The sequence below is a fragment of the Anser brachyrhynchus genome, assembly GCF_964034855.1.
Source record: "Anser brachyrhynchus genome assembly, chromosome: 1".
Classification (NCBI taxonomy): domain Eukaryota; kingdom Metazoa; phylum Chordata; class Aves; order Anseriformes; family Anatidae; genus Anser; species Anser brachyrhynchus.
This window is the reverse complement of record NC_137694.1, coordinates 178,692,798-178,716,364: the sequence shown is the minus strand read 5'-3', so window position 1 is coordinate 178,716,364 and position 23,567 is coordinate 178,692,798. Positions and strand designations below refer to the sequence as shown.

The 23,567-nt window shown below is 36.6% G+C and overlaps 1 long non-coding RNA gene across 1 annotated transcript; it reads left to right on the top strand.

Annotated features, from left to right (window-relative positions):
- The first annotated feature begins 16,407 nt into the window (after positions 1–16,407).
- On the top strand, positions 16,408–18,436 carry LOC308188596. Its single transcript, XR_013945626.1, has 3 exons — positions 16,408–16,564; positions 18,104–18,233; positions 18,331–18,436. It is a non-coding gene; the product is annotated as an uncharacterized lncRNA (long non-coding RNA).
- The last annotated feature ends 5,131 nt before the right edge of the window (positions 18,437–23,567 follow it).

Sequence of the window (23,567 nt, the reverse complement as noted above, 5' to 3'; positions counted from 1 at the left end):
TGGAAGCCAGCTGGGGACCACAGGAAAATCCATTACCACAGCAAACTGTTAGTGGCAAAGCAAGGAAGACACTGCAGTGTTTTGATTTCATTTTCTATATGACAATACCTTGATACTTAAATCCTATAAAAAATAACATTTATTATTTTATACTGCTGTTTCTTCAGAAATGTCAGGCTTTTCTTGAACAGCAAAAAATTACCAAAAAAAAAAAAGAAAAAAAAAGAGGGAAAGAATGGAAAAATAAATACATTTTCCAGATGTGCTGAGGAATCCCTGAGTAATTCAGATAATGGGAATAGTCTTGATCTTTTCCTTAGACTCTGAAAATAAATTTCACCGATCATGCTCAGAGAATAACTACTGGGAATACAATTATGCTTCCCTGTTGGGATTTGCCTGAAGACATGAACAGTTGGAAGGGCTCTCTCTAGGAGACATAAACAGTTGGTGCGTGGTTTGTTTAAAATTATCTTCATAAAGGTGGTGTCATGAAGGAGCTGGTATCTTGGCTCTAAAGAGGAAAAATTAAGATAACAATGATAAAATCTCCTATCACTACAAGAAGTCAATAACAGTATCTTAATGAAGAAAGCAACTTGTCCAAATAGACAATACTTCTTTTTGTTAGACATGCTTTATGGCAGATTTAGATACTGATGAGATCTCAGAGGCACAGCATAGCCTAAAGACAATCAGACTTGCTATCAGTCTTCATCTATCTAACGAAGGCTTATAGCCCTTTAATACCTTTATGAAAGTTAGCGATTCTTTACATCTCTTCTTGTATCAAGTCTGTCTAAATGAATCAAGTTGTGACAAGGATTGCTGAAAGCATAAATGTCTGATATTTTGTATGATTGTCATCAAAGTAGATGAACCTTCCACTTTTCTTTAGGGCAGCAGCTGGCTTTCTGCTTTCCTTGACTTTCTCTCATGAGAGATAAGCTGGGTTTATTCACATCTGTGGAAATCCAGCATATGAACGAGAGGTATTTCTTGCTGATAGTTAATTCTGCTGAAGAAAACAGAAAAATCAATGGGAAATGCACATCAGGTTTGCTTAGGGAAGACTGCAGTGTTGCACCCATGGCAAAGAAAATAAATAGCTCTTTAGCCTGGAGATGTTGATCTTAAAATTTTTGAGCAATTTCTCCCTCAGCATGTATTCATTCCCAATCCCACTCAAGGGCTGGCACCTGGAGCTGTTGCTAAGTGGTGTATCTGCCACATGGTGGAAACATAATATTGATTTTTAGGAAAATCAATTCCCAGTTTTACAAGATCAAAACCAGAAGATAGCAAAAGAGAGACTGGACTTTATTATATAATGATAATCATTATACTATACAGATTCTTGAAAGAGATGCATGGCTAAGAGACATCGTATTGATTTACTAGTAATAAACTCTGCCTGTTACGGTTCTAACTGAGCTGCTTGAATCTCTAGATATAATACTATTGATCACAAGCAGTGAGTACCTTCTTATCTGTAAATAAAGAATTCAATTCCATTTTTCAGGCCTTTCAATTTGGTGAAAATGTGGAAAAGCACAAAAGGCCAGCACATGTCACTGTAACAGTTCATTGTTAGTACAAAAAAAAAAAAAAAAAAGGCTTTGAAATTTCTCAAAACTGAGTATCAAACCTGGAAATGGGTCCTTTGGACAACATCATCAAAAAAGGTAGCCTGATTCTGCTGAATCTCATGAATTGCATTCTTTAATCAGAAAATATATTATTAAATTATTTTTCTTTAACAGATGAATGCAGCTCATCTCACTTAGTAAATAATTTCTTAAAGTGTGTGTGAAGTAAATAAAAGCCCTTAAGTTAAAAAGAATATTCTGTCAGTAAAAACAGCTTAAATGGGAAATAATAATAATGAATATGTCAATCTAACATTATTATGTATACTGAAATGCACTTGTGATAATAGTTATAGCAAAGTATTTATTATACCTTTGTAATTTTATTTTATTTTATTTTTTTGCCGTGTGATTAGTCCATACAAGAAGAGTTACAATGAGTAACAATATCAATTTACAAACAATTTATTCAAGTCAGGCAGATTCTCCTCTGGAAATACATTTAAACATGTTGATGTAGTAGTCTAACACTTTATTACCATAGTTTAACACAATTTTGTCACTTATAGAAACAAACGAAACTTATTTAGGCAAGCAATAGACCTGCTTACGTACACCTATCTAAATGCATTAAACCAAAATAATTTGTTTATAAATGGCTTTGACTCTGAAATAAACAACCTTAATTCAGACTTCTCTGTTAAGATCCTGATTCAAAGCTCACCGATTCATTTGAAGTATTCTTATAGACTTTAATAGGTTATGCATCAGTTCCAGATCAGTGAATGTTTGTAGTGTATTTTGAGCTTCTTGGATGAAAGGAGCCATCTAATCACAACCTGCAATCATTTTATTATAATATAGAATAATTCTTGCTTTTTCCCCCACTTTACTGTGAAAGTATTATCCTGTGCAAACATCAGTACTATCTGTTTTTTTTTTCCAGATATACACCAAGAAATGTAATTAAAAGAATATGTGACTTTGATATAATATGGAATTGAGAGTAGTATTTTAAAAGTTATTTTTCCTTCTTGAATCCTAGTAATATTAAATCTGACATAATTTAGAGGCAGAAAATTCTAAATAGTCATTTAGAATATACTGAGACAGAGAAAAAGTTCCTATCTTTACTCATATGCTGGGCAGTAAATAATGCCAAGATTACCCACATATTTTATATTTGCTGCTCAATTCCAATATGTCCATCCCTAGTTTGATTTCGTATTCTCTTTGAAGAAGTTGTAGCTATCCCTGTGAGAATGGTGGTTTGGGTCAGAGGATTTGGTATGTTCTGTGAAAAATTTCCTTGTTCTTGTGTCAGATCCATCATGTATTGCTGAACAACTTTTAACAATATCCAGTTTTACATTTTATTAGTTACAAGTTTTACAACCATTATGTGAAGAGACAGATAAAATTCACAAAGGCAGATCAACTAGAACATTTCAAATTGGTTTAGTAGTTTAGCTTGTGGTAATTAGGCATCACCAAAAGGCATAATGGAATTTTTGACACCCAGACTGAATTATCTCGTTATAACTACTGTTGAAGTGTGTTTTTTTTTTCTTTTTTTTTTTTTTTTCCCATCTCTGGCTGACATATAGGGAATGAGAAGGCATATGACTTCCTGGGTCAGAAACTCCACTGGCTGAGTAATATGTGATCTTATGCTTTGCAATGACCAGAGCACGTGGCAAGTGGTTGGAACTGGCTGGGTGTGTTAAAACTGGACACTCTCTTTTTTGGTCTCTGATAGAAAGAGGTCTCAGCCTCAAAGTGCATATGAAATACTCAAATAAATTTATACATTTCATCCCTCGTTACCAACAGGCTCTACAGAACAAAGGAATGAGTCTCAAGGGCATAATTTTCTCCCACATTCTGCTTGATAAATAAATAGATAGATAGATAAATAAATAAATGAATAAAGTATCATACAGCTAGATGAGATATGGAAGACATTTGACCAATGTTAGCAGTTTCTGTCCTTGCCAATAACTTTTATCTTGAGTGACCTCAGAAATATTCTTTTTCTATGGTATGTTTTCTGGCGGTTGCAGAAAGTTTGTGCTTTGTGTCATCAGTGTTCAGAACAAATTAATTAGCTTGCTCAGACAGGTTCAATAATGCAGAGTATTGCATAACTTTTTTTTTTTTTTTAACAGGGAAGAGTAGAGTCTAAATTTGGTAGGGATATACATGATGGTATGAGAGATATGTAACAGACATAGCATACGACATTCCTAGGTCCATATTCTAAAGGATGTTTAGATCAGCTACATGCTGAAGTAGAAAAAAATGGGTCATGTCTCCATTTACTTTGTTACAAGAATGACAAAGATCTTGGTGGCCCACCAAACCCTTCTTTGTGGCTGACACAATGCTGGAAAAGCAGGAGCTGTTTGGCCAATTGACTTCCCATGATTGTAATTAAGAGTGCTGAAGTGCACCCAGGGGCCATCTATACCACTATGCAGTCAAAGTAAAACTGGGACCTCCAGAGGTGATGTAAGCTGAGGTTGCTTTATTGAAGAAATCATGGAATGGGGAAAGAAGCTGCTATAATTTTGGATCTTACCCCCAATGCATGATTTTGGGTAGTAACTACAGGTCAGGCTCAGAAGGCACAAAGTTTCAGTTTTCACAGTATGGGGATTGCTTCTAAACAAACATGCCAAAATGAACAAAAAACAACAACAACAACAACAACAAAACAGATCAAACCAACCAACCAACCAACAATAACAAAAAAAGAACATAGCAGGAAATATTCTGACACAGAAGGTGAATTGGCAGGTAGCGGTTCTGCTTCATGCAGAGGTACAGGAGTTCATCTACGTAGCTGTCAGTGGGAAACTGCATAGATCTTACAGCATTGGGTTTCACTTGAAGCAGAGAAAAGAAAATAGATTAGGGCTGATTCCTTTTCCTCAGTTTTAAGCTGCCAAGCACAACTGGGACTGTGATCCAACAGCATTAGATTAGAAATACATGTTACTGTTGTCGTATGTGTTTGCCTTTGAAGTTTACAATCCAAGAAATTATTTGGCTACTGAGCAAATATTTAAATGCTGCAAAAAGCTTTCGATGTCTTTAATATGCCATGAGGCAGATCTTCAGAGAAATCATCATTGTCCTATGATATCAGCAGAAATACGACAATTCATTTAATTTCCGTTCATCTCTTGCAGAGGGTCCTATGACAGATTCCTTCCCCAAGTCTTGTCAAAATGGTGCCTGTAGTCATTATTTCCAAGTCACAAAGTTAATCAGCTTTCAGCCTCAATCTGTTCTTAGCTGCTTATTTTTACCTGTACAAGTAGAGAAACTAGGCAGTGGTACCCATTTTGTGTTTTGGGCTCTCACAGTAAAAAAATTGTCTTGTGTATTTATGAGTGCCTCTCTAAAACACTGTTCCTGGAAGGAGGCAATTAGTGATTTCCAGGCAAGAAAGGCTTACCCCAGCCCCTGGTGAGCCTTCTGGTTCAGAGAACAGAGTTTTCTTCACAGACTATTTGCTAAACATAGTTTTGGCACAGGGAGATTGAATTCCATCAAGTTGTACTCAATTTAGCCGGCAGCAAAGGAACTTTTGTACAGGATATCCCCTTACAATTGGATCTACAGGATCAGACACTTTCTTTATAAGCCATGTAAATAGCTTATACATTAGGTTAGTAATTAAGAACAGTTTGACTGCCCAAAATGAAATTTATTTATTTATTAATAAATTTATTATTTTAAACGACACATGAAGAATAAGGAAAGATAGTTTTTAGTAATTACAACAACATGAGGGTTTGATCCAGCCATAGATGTAAGTACTTACTGGTAAGGGACTTGACAGCTGTGGTTTGAGTGCCTGAGCCTTACAGACTGTAACTGTAGTGGGGAAGTAAATGCTGCCTGGGAATTTCCTGAGTGTTAGAAGCTCATCATCCGCCATGCTATCCACCATCTGTCCCTGACATGGTCATTGTCTGTGCCATATAACATTCTCCCAAAACATTTCTACAAATATTTCATGACTTCAAATAGAGGTAGGACCATTCCCTATTCTCACCACGGTCACTATGATCTGGATGATTTGATATGGTTGCAGGCTATCCCTTGCCAGTTAGCCTCAGAGTCAGAGAAGATCTCTCACACATATTTAATGCTGGAATATGGACATAGCTGCAGTAGACTCCAGAAACCTGGATGAGTTGTTCAGGTACTGGGAGAGAACAGGACACAAACCAGCCTTGCAAACAGGCATGTATACAGCTTCAGTTTCACAGAGATATCCAAGGTGGAAAGCTGAGGGGGCAGAGATCTGAAATCCCTCCCCTTTATAATTTTGATGTTCTATGACTCCTAAGTGTCATGGATACTGATTTGTTTTGGTGCCAGAGCCTAAAATCACCACTTGAACTTCAGAACATACAGAACTAAACTTTCTACTTAAACATTTTAATTTTTTGTTCTTTCAAGGAACTGAGAAAAGTGCAGTTTTCTTTTAAAACAACCACTGCAGAACTAATGGGACCAAAAAGAAAAATTATAAGGTTTGTGACTAAACGTCACAAGCAAAGTTCAACAAGGTTCAACAAGGCCAAGTGCAAGGTCCTGCACCTGGGTTAGGGCAATCCCAAGCACAAATACAGGCTGTACAGAGAATGAATTTGGAGCAGCCCTGAGGAGAAGGACTTGGGGTTATGGTTGACGAAAAACTGAATACGAGCTGGCAATGTGCACTTGCAGCCCAGAAAACCAACTGTATCCTGAGCTGCATGAAAAGAAGCATGGCCAGCAGGTTGAGGGAGGTGATTCTCCCTCTCTGCTCCATTCTCATGAGACCCCACCTAGAGCCCTGGGGCATCCAGCACAAGAAGGACATGGACCTGTTGGAGTGAGTCTGGAGGAGCGCCACAAGGATGATCAAAGGGCTGGAGCATGTCTACTTTGAAAACAGGCTGAGAGAGTTGGGGTTGTTCAGCCTGCAGAAGAGAAGGCTCTGGGGAGAAGCCTTCCAGTACTTCAAAGGAACTCTGGAGCAGGATTCTTTGTCAGGAAGAGTATTGATGGGTCAATGGATAAGGGTTTTAAACTAAAACAGGGTAGATTTAGATTATATATAAGGAAGAAATTCTTTACTCAGAGGGTGGTGAGGCACTGGAACAGGTTGCATAGAGAAATTGTGAATGCCCCATGTCTGGAAGTGTTCAAGGCCAGGTTGGATGGGGCTTTGAGCAACCTGGTATAGTGGAAAGTGTCCCTGCCCATGGCTGGGAGGGGGTTGGAACTATGTGGTCTTTAAGTTCCCTTCCAACCCAAACCATTCTGTGATTCTGTGATTAGTTACATTGTGATGGGCTGAACCAAATGCCTATCTCACTAACTTTTAAGTTCTCAGGGTATTCTTAAACTCTTCTGTCTCATTTGATCTTGCTTATATACTCCTTGGCCTTGTGCTGTGCCTAGCAAAAAGCTATCCTGAAGCATAAACTAGGACTATTAAATACTGGATGATGATGATAATGTTAATAATAAAAGTATCATTTGATTAATTATACCATTCTTTATTTGCATGAAACAGACTCGCATTTCCTTCTGCATTTTAATAATACAGTAATGGTTATTGTAATGAACTCATTAAATCTGAGAGTCAATATTAATGGACTATGAGAAGGATCTTTAAGAACTTCATTGGCAGGCTACAAATAGTGGATTAATATAATCTACTGAATGAGTCAATTGGTTGTATAGTTATGAGTAATCAATTTATATTACTGTGAGTGCCTTAAGTTAGAAGTAAACATTTTAAAATATAGGGCTGGATCCTTGTTAGACACAAATCAATAAAAGGAGGTCGGTCAAAACTAGCTGCAGTTTTGGATGAGCATTTTAGCAAAGGAAATGCTGTTTGTATTGATAAAAAATATTGTCAATACTAAATCATCAGGCAGCCCCCAGAATATAACGATACTGTGTTCATATAATGTGATTTTAAATGACATCTGTGTATTGTAATTGGTATAACTGTGTACCTGTAGAGCAATTTCATGCAATTTTAATTATTCTTGTTTCTGTCTGTGTATCCACATATACTTTTTAATTTTATTTTTTTATCTCAAGTACCATTTTCAAGCTTTTATCCAAGCTGCAAGAGTTAAGCACTTACTTTATTATTTTAAATTACAACTGAGTTAATTTTGTTGTGCAATTGCTTGTGTTTAATAGATGTTGCAACAAAAATTATGAGAGCTGTATTAAAATTGGAAAAGCTGACAATGTGGCAGTAATTCAATTATAAAAATCCAGACAAAAACAAAACAAAACAAAACTGCTAATGCCCATGTAAATATTATCCTTCAAAATAAAGATTTTATTAAAAGCAAGAGTGTCATGAACTGTCATAAAGAAGTTTTTACACCTTATTGTTAGGTTCTTAGCTGAGATGTCCAGGTATAACAAAGTGAGTCTTCCTCTACAGCAGAGTAGAGTAGTATTTTCCACAACAGTGGAAAATATTGCACAGCTTTCTAATCTAACTGAATTTGAAATTCTTAATGCTGCCAAAGGTTTCTATTTCTTGATTTATGATTTTGTTAGTGTTGGGATTTGCTGAGTGCCCAGAGACGGAATGGAAGCAGGAGGTTGGCACAATGACCAGGTCCCAACACACAAGTTAGGGATCAGTTTCTTTGTTTCTCCTTGTTTTGAAAGCACCTACCTTCAGGTCTCCACCTGAAGCTTTACCAATATCTGGGGCCTTCTTGCTGTCTTTCATCTATTTGAAGCCATTCACATCTGATTAGTACTGTGCTTGTCTAACAACCTGTGCCTCAATGAGAGGACTTTATTCCTCTTTCCAACTGCCTATTTTCATATGAACTGTAGAAAACTAAAGATCACCCTTGAGACTTAAAACCCTATGTTGAATTTTGCTGAATATTAGCTAATAAGTTAGAAAATGGAGAGAAAGATATGATTCTCCACATAAAAATAACAGAAAATAAATCTTGCTTCTTTAGGAAAAAAGACAAAAGCCTCAAATACTATGCAAAAGGCATTTTAGCTAGGTAGTTTTTTCCTCTTTCTCAGCTTTCATTATTGTGTAATTTTATGTTTGTTTTTTTTTTTTTTTTTTTTTTTAATCTCAGAAAAGCTTTGAAAACTGGTTCCGTTTTGCTTTTCTCAATCTAATTCAAATTAGCGTAACTTTTCTTCTGCTCTTTCTCTTTACCCTAAGTCAATGAGAACTACATGTAAGAGTTTCTGTTCATCATTCTGAGTCAGAAGTTCGAAGTGTTTGAATACAGAGTTTTGATGCAAGCAAGAAAAAAATGTTGAAATGATCTTGGGATGTGTCATAATGAGCAAATCACCTCAGAGTGTAAAATTGTCTCATTCAGTATCCTTGTCTTATTCAGCAAGGTTTCACATTGTTGAATGTATATTTTACAGGTATGTGCGGGTTCAAAATGCACACGCACATCTCAGGAGTCACAGCAAGTCCCTGCCTGGAGGCAAGAAACAAATAAACAAACAAAACGAATGGAGACCTCAACCCACTCATACACTCTCTGGAACATTGCATGTTTTTGTAATGTAGCTCAAAAAAAAGCCAACCCAAACACACAGTATTTTCTGACCTCAGGTATAGTCTTTTATCTTGGCAGTGTTCTGCCCTTTCACTTTTCTCCTGGACATTTGACCAAATGACCAAGACTCTGAGCCTTGTTATTAACACTTCTTCTCTCATGCGCAATAGAAACTTTGTTATCTGATTTTTCAGGTGTCTTTTGTTTTTCAGTCATTCCAAGATGAAAACATCTACAAAAATAATAGTACTATTTTCTTTTCTTTTTCAAAGCCTTTCTTTTTTGTTTGTTTTTAATTGTCAGTATTTGACAACACAAAGAATTTACTGGTATGGAAAGATTTTGAAGTATATGAGCTTTTACCATCTGTCAACCACCATGAGAAACTATACAGATATCAGGTAGTAGTTTATTTCTTTGTATTGGGAGTAAAGGGTTTTATTCTTCATAAAACACAGTAACATAGGTCCTGTAAGTTGATAAACACTCCAGAGATACACTTGCAGCAGACAAAAGTCGATTCAAGTTGAAGGAACTGTGGTCCCTTGTGCCAGCAGTGGCTACGCGCAAGAGTAACTCTTGTGAAGCCAAAGAAAACCTCTAGTTTCTAGTTCATCACAAGCTATGCAAAGATAATATTTTTTTTTATTAATTATAATATAAATATTTCAAGTGAAACGTGGCAGAGCTGAGCTCTGTAGGACAACCAGTGACTGAAACTGAGGATGGGAGTAATTTCTTCCAGAGTCAGGATACAACTTTCAGATGCTTTGTGTGTCTTATCTCCATATGGAAAGCTGGATTCCTAAGCATGTATGCAGGTTTACGTATTAGGATATGTTGTAACATGCTCATGTGGGAGTGTTCATATTTAGTGGGAAAAAAAAAAAAAAGGCACTGCAAGGAAGGTGGTGCATGTCCAGGTCATAAAATGATACAGCATTGACATTTTGCTGAATTGTGCAGGCAGACTGCATGACTGTCACATTTTTGGCTAGGATAGAGCTAATTTTCTTCATGGAGACTCACACAATGCTGTCTTTTGATTTCTTGATGAAAACAGTGGTGATAACACACCAGTTGTTTGTGACCATGTGTGATGGATCTCTCCTCTACAGCTGTAAAATTTAACATCTAGAACTGCTGATTTCCACTTGCAAATAACCTATTTAGAGTAGCTTAGCGTGGTGCTGCCATGTCGTGTGGCCACGCAGTAGCCAATTGCTTAATTGTAAAATACGCTTTGTTGATAGTTGTTCTTGGTCTTTCTTCCAAGTTGGGTTGTGGACATGTGTGGTCAGGGCAGGATACACAAAACCCATGGCACCCACAGCTGTGATTCACAAACTCCATGAGAAGATTAATAAATTTCTTCACAGACTACGTAGATTAGTAGCGGGTGGTAATAAGCAGTGCTTTATGGGTATTGTCAGGGCCTGGACTGCATCCACCTTTTATCAGATTAGTTGACTGAGTCAAAGAGTTTAGTTGGCTGAGTCCAATGTGAGCTTTGTTGCTGATAAGAGCTGTCACAAAAAAAAAAAAAAAGCTAAAAATAAGGTCTTGCATCCCCTGTCCCATGGAGCTGCTTTTAAGCCCTGGCCATAACACCAGCATCCCACCTGTGCTACCCTGCAGCTGAGTTGCATCTAGGTCTGCACTCAGGCTTGTAACTCCTTGATCCAGACCCAGATATAGACCCACCAGCATGGCTTTCTGTGGCGAGCTCAGAATTACGGTGTTGTGGTGGCCATGCTGTTTGATCACACTGACCACTGTTTCTGGCCCTGATCCTTGCCTTGACTGGAGCAATTCTTACCTTAAAAGCACTGGCCCAGTTTACCCATGGAGTTAGTGGAGTCTCCATCCTTGGAGATGTTCAAAAGCTGTCTGGAAATGGACCTAGGCAACCTGCCCTAGGTGGTTCTGCCTGAGCAGGGGAGTTGGACCAGATGACCTCTAGAGGTCCCTTCTAACCTCAACCACTCTGTGATTCTGTGACTTGCCACTTGACATCTTGGCTCCTTATGGTCAGGTCACTGTTTCTGCCTGCCTTCTTATCTCCACTGTTCTCATTTCACTTTCCTGGAGGAGCAACTGGCCCTCAGTGCGCCCTGAAAGCTGCAGACTGAAGTTGATTAGAGAGAGAAGGCAAAACGTTCTGATTCTGAAGGCAAAACATTCCATACAAGAACTTTCCATCCAGGCTTACTGCAAAGGTCCACGGGAGCCTCCAACTTCACTGGACCAAGTTAAGGGTTCAATTCTTGACAGCCAGTGCGACAGCTCTGTACAGGACATATTACTATGATTTAAATATTTAATGGGTAGCTTTCATATGTCTAATCAAGTTGGATACTTCACTGTAGGATGTGTGTTCCTATTTATATACATAAAGTTCCAGATATTTTAATGTTATATTTCTCTATTATTCTCTAACATGTCTATGTGTTGGCCATATTATTCCCTGCTGCAGAAAAAGCTATTAAAAATGAGGGAACAACATGAGTCTCTCTTACCCTAGATTTCTGTCCTTTTTCACAAATGAATCTCCCTTTTCTGATTTTGTTTTTCTTTTTTATCTTATCCTTCAAGCTATCTTGGCACTACAGCTAATCCCTCATTCATATTTACAATTCCCCTTCTCAATGCATACGGGACAGAAGACAATGGAGTTCTGCTATCATAAATGAGCTGAGGAGCTAGTCTTAGTTGCTGAGACTGGTTTGTCTTTAGAAATTTTATTTTCTCATGCCAGTCCTCAAAACATATATATACACATATGTGAAAGGTCATTATTGTCATATGCTGAAAAATGACAAAACCTTTTCAAATATAAATATAGATGGTTATGTGACAGTCTTTTCAGGTATAAAGTAAGACCACTTGCTTGAATTAGGCTGCACTGAAAAAAGCATCTGATATATAATAACCAAAGAAAATAAACAATCTTTCCTCCCTTCACAACTCTGTCTTTGTCTATCACCCTCATGTTTTTGTTTTCTTTGCTGTGTATCTTCCCAGAGCTCTGGTAGTGAATGTTAATGATAAAGTGTTTGGTTCTACTCTATCCAATTATTCTCAGAAAATTAAGCCCCACACACTGTGTACTTTAAGCATGATGATATATTCCCACAAATGAATAATGATGATATACAAAAGAGCTCAAATTCTGACTACTGAACTTTTCTCCAACTGGTCAGGAAAGAATAGCAATTAATTGAAATAGACTTGTGGAAGGACAAATGTTTCTCTAATTTTGTAAAAGATCATTTATTTTTGAAGGTAAAAACAGGATAGAAAAATCTGACTGAGCAGGGAAATATAGCAGAAAAAAATAAATTAACACCTGCATGACTCTGCCATTTTAAAATGATGTTTTCCTAAGCAGTTCAGCATGAAGAAATGATTGTAGGTGATATTCCTGTTTAGTCAGAAGTGACAGAGCCATTTGATTTCATGAGCAGTAAACAGGACATGCAACCACAGTAAAAATAACAGCAACCAACTAGCAGATTCAGCAATAAAGCTATATTAGCATAATGGGGAAGGAACACTGGAATGCTGTTTGGAGATTTTCACTTTAGTTACTCTGGTGTACATTAGGGAGTCAGCCAACAAAAGTAAAAAAAAAAAAAAAGTCATACTTTGAAGCAAATGGGTTGATAATTTGGGGTCAAAGCTCTAATTGCCATATTCAAAAGACTAGAGATGATTTATAGATCATCTCTAAGTTTACAATAATAAAAAAGATATTTTCCTGTTCAGAATTTTGTATTTGTTTTATCTGGTGAAGATTTTGTGTTGTTTCCTATGCTAATAATTTTATTCACTCTAAGGCCTGTTGCCTTGCAGAGTGTTTATCTTTAACAACTTCCTAATTTTTGATGTTGTTGGTTAATTGTACTGTACATGTGAATTCCAGAAATGATATGCTGCTGGAATGAAAGGTACCACCAGCTCCTATACAATCACTGCTATCAGACTGTAAATTTTGCTAGCTTTGTCACTTAGTTCCTCCTGTTTGACTGTTCATGTCCATTGTTGATGCAGCTACCCAAGGACATAAATATGATGCAGCATATTGATGCATAAATCAGTATGATACATCCCCGACATTACTCAGAGATGAAAGCAATGGGGAAAAAAATTTCCAAACTTTCTATCTCCATAACTTTAGTAAAAAAAAGAAGATCATCAAGGCCTATATTTTGCATAGAAAGTCAAACTAAACTCAGGGTACAAATAATTAAAGTGAGTCCTGTGTCGCTTCTGCAGCTCCGTTCAGAGTCAGATACACTGACACCAAAGGACAAAATGAGTGTAGAAAATTGCCAAAAGAATGCAAGAAAAAGGTAGATGGAGCAAGATGACTTTGGTGATGTATAATACAGTTGTCAGAGACAACTGGCAACAATTGTGATTTTTTTGTTTGATGACCAAAGATGTCAATAGATTTTACCAGTATACACAAGAAAAAATATAATGTAAACATATTTGATTCTGTTAACATTAGAATCATGTATTTGCTGTGCACTGGAGTAACCAAAATAAGTCCCAAAATCTTAAAAAAAAGGAAAGAAAGAAACAAATAAAAACAGGTAAATAAATAGGTGTCAGCAGGGTGGTGGTGGTGGGATTAGAGATTCTTATTTTTCACTGTGTATATGAAAGTCTCTCCTATTAAATCATCTCCAATTAAGCACAAAGAACAAAATAAAAATACTAAATACTTCTCCCCATCTTCTTTCAATTCAAGCTCTAAACAGAAAGAAGTATGTTTGAATCGCTTCAGACAAGATTACATAGAACTCTCCTGCACACTTGTGAAATGAGGGATTGTTCCCTTGTGTGGAGAGAGAACAATCCTTCATCACACAAGATGAACTGCCTTTTCATCCTGGAGGTTTATGATTCTATCATATGATTTTCTAACTGCACACTGTATTCTTGGGAACAAAAACAAGACTGCTGACTAACAGAAAATGGTGAATGAAAAGCTCTGTTGGTGACGAAAGAGTTTGGTACTGAGAGGTGGCCAGCAATTCCAGTTTCTTCTGCTCATCTGTATACCAGTGGGTGAATATCCATTGTTACAGACAAGGTTTGATGAACAGATGAACAGTTCCGAGGGAAAGTTAAGATCCTGAAGGCCTTTACAGGTTCCTCTGGAACTAATTTTTTCACATGATTTTAGCTATGCTTTCACAGTGCAGTAACTTTACCATTCTACTGCACCATACATTAAGAAATGTATGATAGTCCCTGATAGTCCAAAGATTCTGTACGTTGCATGGTGCAGCCTTACTTCCATGGCTTCAATGTTTGCATAAGACACCTGGACTGAAAAGCAATGACAATATTTTATTGGTGTTATTGGAACGTGCAGGCAGAAAACGGTATTGAGAGAACAGTAGTGCATAGAAAGTAGATAATACTGGGCAAGAAGAAGACTGGAAGGGTAGATATGTACAGTGATTTAAATTTAAGCCTCTGAAATTTTCAAAAAGTGCTCTTTCTCTGAGGAATAAGTGATATTAACACCTGCCAGGGGAGACCCCCTATTTACCAAATATTCTGTAATCTCTTATGATTAACTTTCAGAATTATTGAAACAATAAATAACGCTTTTGGTAATGTTCTCTGAGATCATGAAAATGGTACCAGTAAGGCCACTACACACTCAAATCACCATTTGCTCACTGGTAGGCTGACCTATATTAACATTTTCAAAAATATGTAGATGACCTGGCTTCTTTATAAGATTTTCAGATGTGTCTAAGAAAGGTGAAGTATTTCAGTGCTTAAATATGCAGGTATCTGGGTATCTTCTTTTCTTTTTCCTCTCAGAAATGTCACTGCACTTAACTTTTATTGGTTTTGATGACATTAATTTCAATGAGAGTAGGCTAGCAAGTCACTTTCAGAAACCCCTACCAAGCATCTACACAAAATTTAAAGTCCTTAATTACCTTTATAAATCTGACCCTTTTGTACTTAGCAGTCCTTAGAATCGCAATAAAGGGCAGGAGAATTTGAACTCTGAATTACCCATGACCTAGACAACTAGGTACTTTAAGAAATGCTTGAACATGGGAACGAATTTGTTATTTCATACTCTTCTGTGACATTTTCTTCCTTCATTCCATGGAAATGAACAAATAAAATATGCAGGTATGTGGTTTACAATAGGATGGTAATGAAACAAGACATACTCACTGTGGTAAGTATGTAAGACAAAAATTAAAATTGTGTTTGGTTTTAATCCTGGCTAAATACAAGAAATATGAAAATATCAGCAACACTTCCAATAAACATTTTTTTTTCCTTTGATCTCTCCTCCCTTCCTCTTCCCTTCCCTCTTCTCTTTCTCCCTTTCCTTTTTTTTTTTTTTCCTGAGAGCCTCATACAATATGAAATCCTCAGTGGTGCTGAGAAACTGCTCAGTGTTATTACTGTTAGGTACTGAGGAATTAACACCATAAAATACTTAAAAGAGAAAAGGGAAAAATGTGTTTACTTACTGCTGTGAAATAACTGAGGATTGATTTCGTGAGGTTCAAACCCTCTAGTACCCAGAGGACCCCGGGAAGGAGTAGGAACTCCACCCACTGCCTATTCACCACTGTCACAGCAAAGCAACTAGGAATTACTGTCCTCAGAGTCTACAAGAGTCCAAAAAAAGAAAGACTATGCTGTCATTTGACTATGTATGTATGATCTTATTTTTATAGTCTCCAGGGACTACATGAGTAGATGAAATAATTTTGTTCCTTTTCCCAACCAGTTCTGATTCATGATTACATAAACATGATTACATTCCTTCCATGAAGTACAATATAAAGGAAAACTTGTCTAACAGAGAAAATATTTTGTTTCAACATTTCTAACAAAGACAGTTTTCTCAGAGACATTTCTTAGTGTTTTGCCACTGTGTTGTTAACATATGAAATGAATTTACAAATTCAATAAAGTAGGGTGAGAAATGGCTTAATAACCCCCCACCATCCCCCAAGCATGGGCCCCAAACAAACAAACAAACAAAATAATAATAAAAAAGACTTGGTTTACAAATCCTTATAGGTCATGGAGAGAACGAGCACATTTGCCTCCTTGTAGCCTTGCACATCTCTATAGATTTCTATCATGATACAACTCCCTATATAGCCTGCATCTCCTTTTGTGCTCAACTGTAGCAGTCAGTACAAATTGAGAGTCACCCACTTCCATCTACAGCTCATTAACATCCAAATTAGGTGGAGAATCACTTAAACTAGATTTAGGTGGAGAATCACTTAAATTCAACCCAAGCCCACCACAGAATCTAGAGAAGTTTAATTTGGTTAGGACTACAAATCTTTTCAGATCCAATGATGTATCTGACAGGTAGGTAGTGCCTGTTTCTTGTCTACTGATGTGGTAACTGGTATGGCAGGGAAGCCACAGGCAAAATTAGGAGTCAGGATCTTGCCCCTGGAACATTCATTTATTTAATTTTAGAGAAAATGTAAAATGTTCCCTAGAAACAGACTCAAACCAGTTAAGTCTTTTTTTGCTGTGCATCTTTCATTATCATTAAACTATTATGGTAAATGTAAAGGACTAGATGGTGAGAGTCAAAAATGTACTAGTACTGAATACATCCTACCAGTTCCCTGTGTTTTCAGGGGAGAGGTGAATATGTAATATATGTAAAGAGAATTTCCCTTTTTCAGGTCCTTAGGAGCAATTACAATTCTCCACTCTCTTTACTCAAAATCTAGATTGCCATCTTATGAAGAGCCTGCTTTCCCAGGACCAGGAGTTGTCAATATGGTGCCAATGACACTATTTGACATTGAAATGCATTGGAGCAGTCTTCTGCCTGGTCTTCAAAAGTAACTGTATTAAAAAACAAAACCAAAAAAAAACCACTATGTTCTTAAACTGTAGTTTTACTTGCCTAGGTAACAACAGACATGATAGCAGGGCTTTCAGAGCAGAAAGCACAAGCTAGCTCAAACCCCAGGGTATTGGCTTGGGGCAATATGTTGATCAGTGATGCTATGTGTACTTGAAATAGTCCAATTGCTTGTCTCATTTAATGCTTATGGTAAAAAAATTGTTATGCCAAATAGAAGGAAACAATAAAGACTTTATTTTTTACACTAAAGAAGTGCTTTTTAATATATTGGATTAAGAAGAAGAAATGATTAATTTTTTAAAATGAATTCTGTATGCAAATATTAAAAGTAATTTGTGATTTTTTTTTCTGCCTAAACTAGTATGATTTCTCCTAACGTCTTAGTCTTAGGCCTTTGCTATTAAAGCTGTTTTTTTTTTTTTTTTTTTCTTCTTCATTGCCAAGGATCTCTAAATTACTGTGTTTAGATAAATCCTAGTTGAAATATGCCCATATTTTTTTTCTATACTTAACCGTCTGTGATGTGTATTTTAGTTATCTAGCAGGATTTAATGTGCCATTTTTAAAAGGCAAAAATCTTCTATATGATTTATTATTGATTAAGTAATCCAATGGTTTACCTTATAATATCAGGGTGCCTTACTCTGGATAGTAAGAAACTTCCCAAGTGTACATTGCTACATTTCCCACTTAACAAATTGTTTGCTGCAGTAAGAGTAAGAATAGTGACATATTCTGTGAGGCTCTGAGCAAGTATTGCTGCAACATTTATACTAAATTTTACTCAACTTTCCCAGCCATCTTACTCTCAGGTGTCTGTAATGATGCATGGAACCAATGGATTCTGTGTTATGGTGCACATTGTACCTTCACCATAACCTGCCTTTGCCTAAAACTTCCTGTGGTAATATGAGCTGGAGTTTGTCTCATACAGACAACCCATAAAGAAGCTTGCATAGCATCTATAACTCCATGGACATCTCCAGGAAAGAACTGTGGCTCATTGTTTTTCTTTTGTCCAGTCAGTGTAGTGACTGGAGATTGGCGGAATAGTAATTTACTACTGGCAGATGTGAGCAGCAGCTTTTGACCACTTGTACATCCTCCTCTGCCACTCTGTACTGTTGGAGCTCCACCTACTAGCCAGCACAGGTAAAGAAACAAACAGTCACATAAAGTTTGTTTGTTCGTTTGTTCGTTTTTTTAATTAATTAATTAAATAATTTTATTTTTCTTTTTTATTTGCAAGATACAGAGAATAATGCAGGAAACACTTAATCACTGAAGTCCAAGACACTTTACGTCTAAGAAAAAGCCATGATGTGTAAATAAAATAAGAAATAGCTAAGTATGCACTTTTGTTCTTTTTTTACAACAGTACTACTTCACTAGAACTCTGGTCCCCTATTTTGTAAGTAGGATTCTTCAGCAGAGTCAATAATGGTGACATGCGAAATGATAAAAAGAGGTTAGGATAAAAAAAAATGTGGAGGGCAGCAGCGACAGTTAGAACAGAATGTAAAAGCATATTCTATTAACCACCTTTTTTCCCCTCCATTTTATTTGCATTTATTGAAATATTCCCATTTTGTTTCAAGATACAGGAAAAGGAGAGTTATTAATACATATTTCTGTAGAGTTATAAGGAGGCTGTAAGAGATGTTATATTATTATGCAGATGACCCTTGGTCTAGGAGGTTTGAATAAAGTATCATTGTGCTTCTTATTAACTCTAACATTACTATGCCAGTTGCTTTAATATGTTTGAAACCTTCTGTTCTCATATGTTTTGATGAGTCGTTTATTCACAAAAAATACTTCGATGTTTTGTTGGCCTCAAAGCAGCACTCAGGAAGATACTGAAGTTGGCAGAATTATCTTACACCCACTTGTCAGGCTGGCAGAACGCATTAACAAACTTCAGGAAGTGTTCCCTTAGACTACCATTGATTGAAGGGTAAAGTCTATGACTGTAGCCTGTAAATATTTCCTGGCAGTAATTCAATATAGCTGCAGATCACTCTTCTGTAATGAACTGCAACTCCAACTTCCTGTTAAACTGAGCTATCATTGAAGTTCGTTACAGAAGTCTTTCAGAAACAAGGCTACCATGACCCTTACTCAACTCTTTAAAATATTAATATTAAATTAAATGGTGGTACACAAAGTAATTTAGAACATCAAAAAATATTGGAATAATAAACTTTAAACAGTGTACCAAATTATGTTTAGCTTACAAAAGGCAAGATATGTAAATTAAGCTCGGTGCAACAGGCAACTACGGTGCATATAACTGTGTGTAATGTAATGGGAGGTGCATATATTTATAGATGTTTTGAAGTTATTTGACTTATTCCTGCGTAGGTAGCCTCCAGGAGTACATTAAGGCAAATGTTGACATATAGTTTAGACCTGCATTTGCAAACATATACTGTGCAACTACATTAAAACAACAACAGCTCACATATGTTTATTTACTGATCAGGTGTTTCAGGAGAAAACAGTTTGTTTCTTGGATGTTACCTCACCTAGTTTAAGGGATGCTCAGATGCATTCACAGATATCTTTGTTTTCTCCAGGACTTCCCACAGCTTGTTGTTCTCCCTGCACGTGGAAAAAAAATGTGACTTTTGGAAAAGAAGAAAACCTATCTATAAATTATATGCATATAGAGAAAAAGGGAAATAAAAGGTCTTTGCTTATTTGCATGACAGAAGAATCAAACCCCACCACCTCCTCAGGCCACTGTTGCTAGGAGGTATATATGAAGTATGTAGTTGAGTATTAATCTAAACAGACAGCATAGGCATAGTGGGGGGTGGGGGAAAGAACATTTTGCAAATGGGGAGTAAGTAAACACAGTTCTTCAGAAATATGCAGTATCCAGAACTGTATGTTTTGTCATGCATCCTGGCACAGTGATGCCTAGGAACAGTCACTGGATTGCCAGGGTAGCAGTCCAAGCTGCCAAAGGGCGTGTCTGCAAAGGAGGTTTGACCTGAGGTCCTCTGTCCAGTTGGATTAGCAAATGTTGTGTATGACTTTATCCACATCACTCCTTATATGTTCTGGCCTGAATGTCTCACATTGTATATTGAAAACAAATTTGTATTCATTTTTAAATGAACATAGCAAAAAGAGCAGGAAAGCACATGCAATTCTATTCTGTCTCATTCCAGGTGAATGCATTCACCTCTGAGCAGCAGAACAGTGCTGCCTTTCGCCTGCTTTTTCTCTGGCCTCATGACTTGCATTCCTGCCAGAACAGTATCCTCTTTTCCAAAGGGAAAGCCTACAGCTTAGTGAACTTGGTAAGAAGTGGTTCAAACCCTTGGAGGCAAAAGATATTTTAAACCCTATATTTCTGGGCTGAATTATCTGACCATTAGGCTAACATAAGCAGTACTATTGTTTTCTCTGTACATGTTTTTGAATAAATTCAATGATACTACTATGTGTTAGACAAAACCTTGAGGATGCCTGTAGGATTGACTCCCAAGGTGGCTGCTCACAAACAAGCAGCATGCTCCTAAACCCTTTCTTTTTAAGTAAGCACTATTGGGCATGTATTTTTTAAGCTCCTAAAGAATATTTATTTGAAAATTGAGGTACCCATAGAGGGTTTATGTGCAGGATTTTAGGATCCCTAAAGCCCACCTTAAGCATCTCCATCCCTTGTTCACATCTGATCATACTTAACTCTGTTCATATTTTAGTTCCGAACACCAGGAAGAGCATAACATAGAATTATCAAGAGAGACATTTACAAGCTATGTTCCATCAGGAAACAAATTAATAAATAAATAAATAGCGGAATAAGTTTCACACTGGATAGCAAAAACATACCATATGCTAGAAGGCCATTCTCAGCTTAGAAATGTTGAAGAACAAATACACATTATTAAGGGGAAAAAAGAAAAAAAAAAAAAAAGGAAAGAATGAAGAAGTGTGAAATTTAAACCTTCCAACTTCAGAAAATTTAGCTTCTTCTGAATTTGCATTTGGGTTTATGTATTCTGAACAATATAATTAGATTTTTGACTCAATTTCTGCAAAGAGTAAGGTAGCCATTGTTATTAAAAAAAAAAAAAAGAAACATCTTAAATCCCTATTTGTTAGTAATATTTTATCACACTGTATATATTATTTATATAAAGAATTAAAAAACATATTAAACCAGAAATGCCTTCTTAATAGCTATTACCCTGTGAGCACTGCCCTGCATTAGTGCAATCGATCTTCACATCATTTTCATGCTCCTGCAGTGTGTCTTCCTTATTTTAAATGCACAGATTTGCTGTAAGGATAGGATATTGTTGCCATCCGTAAGACAGCACCTAGATTTATGGGAACTTTGAAATCAGTTTAAAAACTCCTCAAGTCTCTTCCCAGTGTGATCATTTTCCTCCTGGGCCCAAGATCACTTTAGCTGTTCTGTGGCTCTGTCCTGAGTTTGGAAGAGAAGTTGATCATAATGTTGCCAAAGCAGTAACTCATCCATCACTCATAGTATGTTCTGTGAGTACTGACTACACAATATCATTTTCTCCATGTAGCAGGGATGCTTCACTTGTCAGAGGCCTTTGAAAGTAGTCAGCTTTCATCAGTGGTTCTTGACAACATGGAAAGAATGAGTCACCTGAAGGAAGCGTAGGGCATAACATTTCAAAAGTGATATCTAAAGACTGATTATTCTTTGTCCTTGACACCCTGCCAAGGGCTAGATACAGTGAACATCTGGGAAGTAATGGTGCCTACAAATCACTGGTTGCCTACAGTCCCACTCAGGCCACAAGAGGATAGCATGCTTGACTTCAGTTCAATTTTTATTATATGCTGTAAACTTTTGACTGCTCTGATACATGTTGTCATTGATGCGTCAAGATTGGACCCTGACAGGGTGTCTGACCTGTCTGAGATCAACAGTGTTCTGTTACAAACAAAAAATATATAAAAGAATAGCCACACTTTTGTGGGACTTCTGATAATCAAACACAGTCAAGAGCTGTGTCATAGGGAATCAAAATGCAGGAGTGGCATTAGCATGTAACAGTGTTCTTAGGCTAGATGAGAGGGTGTACAAACATACTGCCAAAGTGTCCTGTGATGTATGAGCCATATGCTGTGGCATTCCCTTTCTTGCTATAGATGTCTTTGTTGTGTTGTACTTCCTGCTACTAACTGCTTCAATATTGTTGTAGGCTTTTTTGACCTAAAGAAAAATCACAAAAAGGCTTGGGTGAATATTGAGAATGTTCCCTTGGTATTGTTTTAAAATCTTTTATAGGTGGATTACTGTGCTATGTTTTACGATTAACCTTCTCTGATGTTATCAGTACTAGCCAACAGCTTGTTCTGTTAAATTGAAATTTGGTATCAAGTCACTGCTTTTTTTCTCCTCCATTAAAAATAAATAAATAAATAAATAAAATATCTTGTCCTGTAAAAGCTAGAGGAGGTAACAATAACAGTGTTTTCACAGCCATTCAAAATTCAAAACAAAGAAAAAGAGGACCAATGGGGCACTATTGCCCCAAAGCATGTTTCAGATTTAATTACAGATATACATATTTCCATACAGGATGGAAAGATGTGGCCCCTCAAAAAATGGCACTGAATCCTTTGAACAACATCTGCAAACAATACAATTTCCTAGTTATGTGTCACAGTTCTGCCAAGGCAAATGAAACATTACAATGCAGCTAACATCTGAACCAAATGACTGCATGTAAAAGACGCCTGTGCATAAGAGTCATAGAGCCATTTCAGTGTAGACAGCTGAATCTGCAGGATGTAAAACAGCATGAATTTAAGAACTCACTTTTTCTCTGAATATTTAAAATCAAAGTATATGTTTTCTGGATCTCTCAAAGTATTCCAAAAGTTATGATATTTTTTTCATAGAGATAGCACTTATATAAAATACTTCAAAAAAAAGTTATATAATCTCTACACTATCACTACCGTTAACACGTAGTACCATTTAGAAGGAAACCTTCAGTTATTATTTATTTAACAGGTATCTGTAATCTCTGCAACTACTTAACAATTGGACCAGTATTTATAGCTCTATTATTAAATACAGACAAATACATAGGAAGGAAAGTAATATTTCACAGTTTAAATAAAGCCTTTAAAAATTGCAGATCCTTTTGATCCTGACATAGCATAATGCCCTCCGAAACAACAGAAGTGTCCTGTGAACCTGTAATTTATATGTCTATAGACTTGTAGAAGTTATAAATTGTTGAGATGGAAATTGTTTCCTAACACTGGCTCTACCTTTTGATAAACAAAATGTGCAGAACTCAACTATATTTTAAAATTGTGGCATTATAGGCAGAGTCCGATTAGAAATTAGTAGAAATTTATTCTCAGAAAGAGTCGTTAGGCATTGGAACAGGTTGCCCAGGGAGGTTGTGGAGCCACCATCCCTAGGGTATTTAAGAAAAGGTTGGATTTGGTGCTTAGGGGCATGGTTTAGTG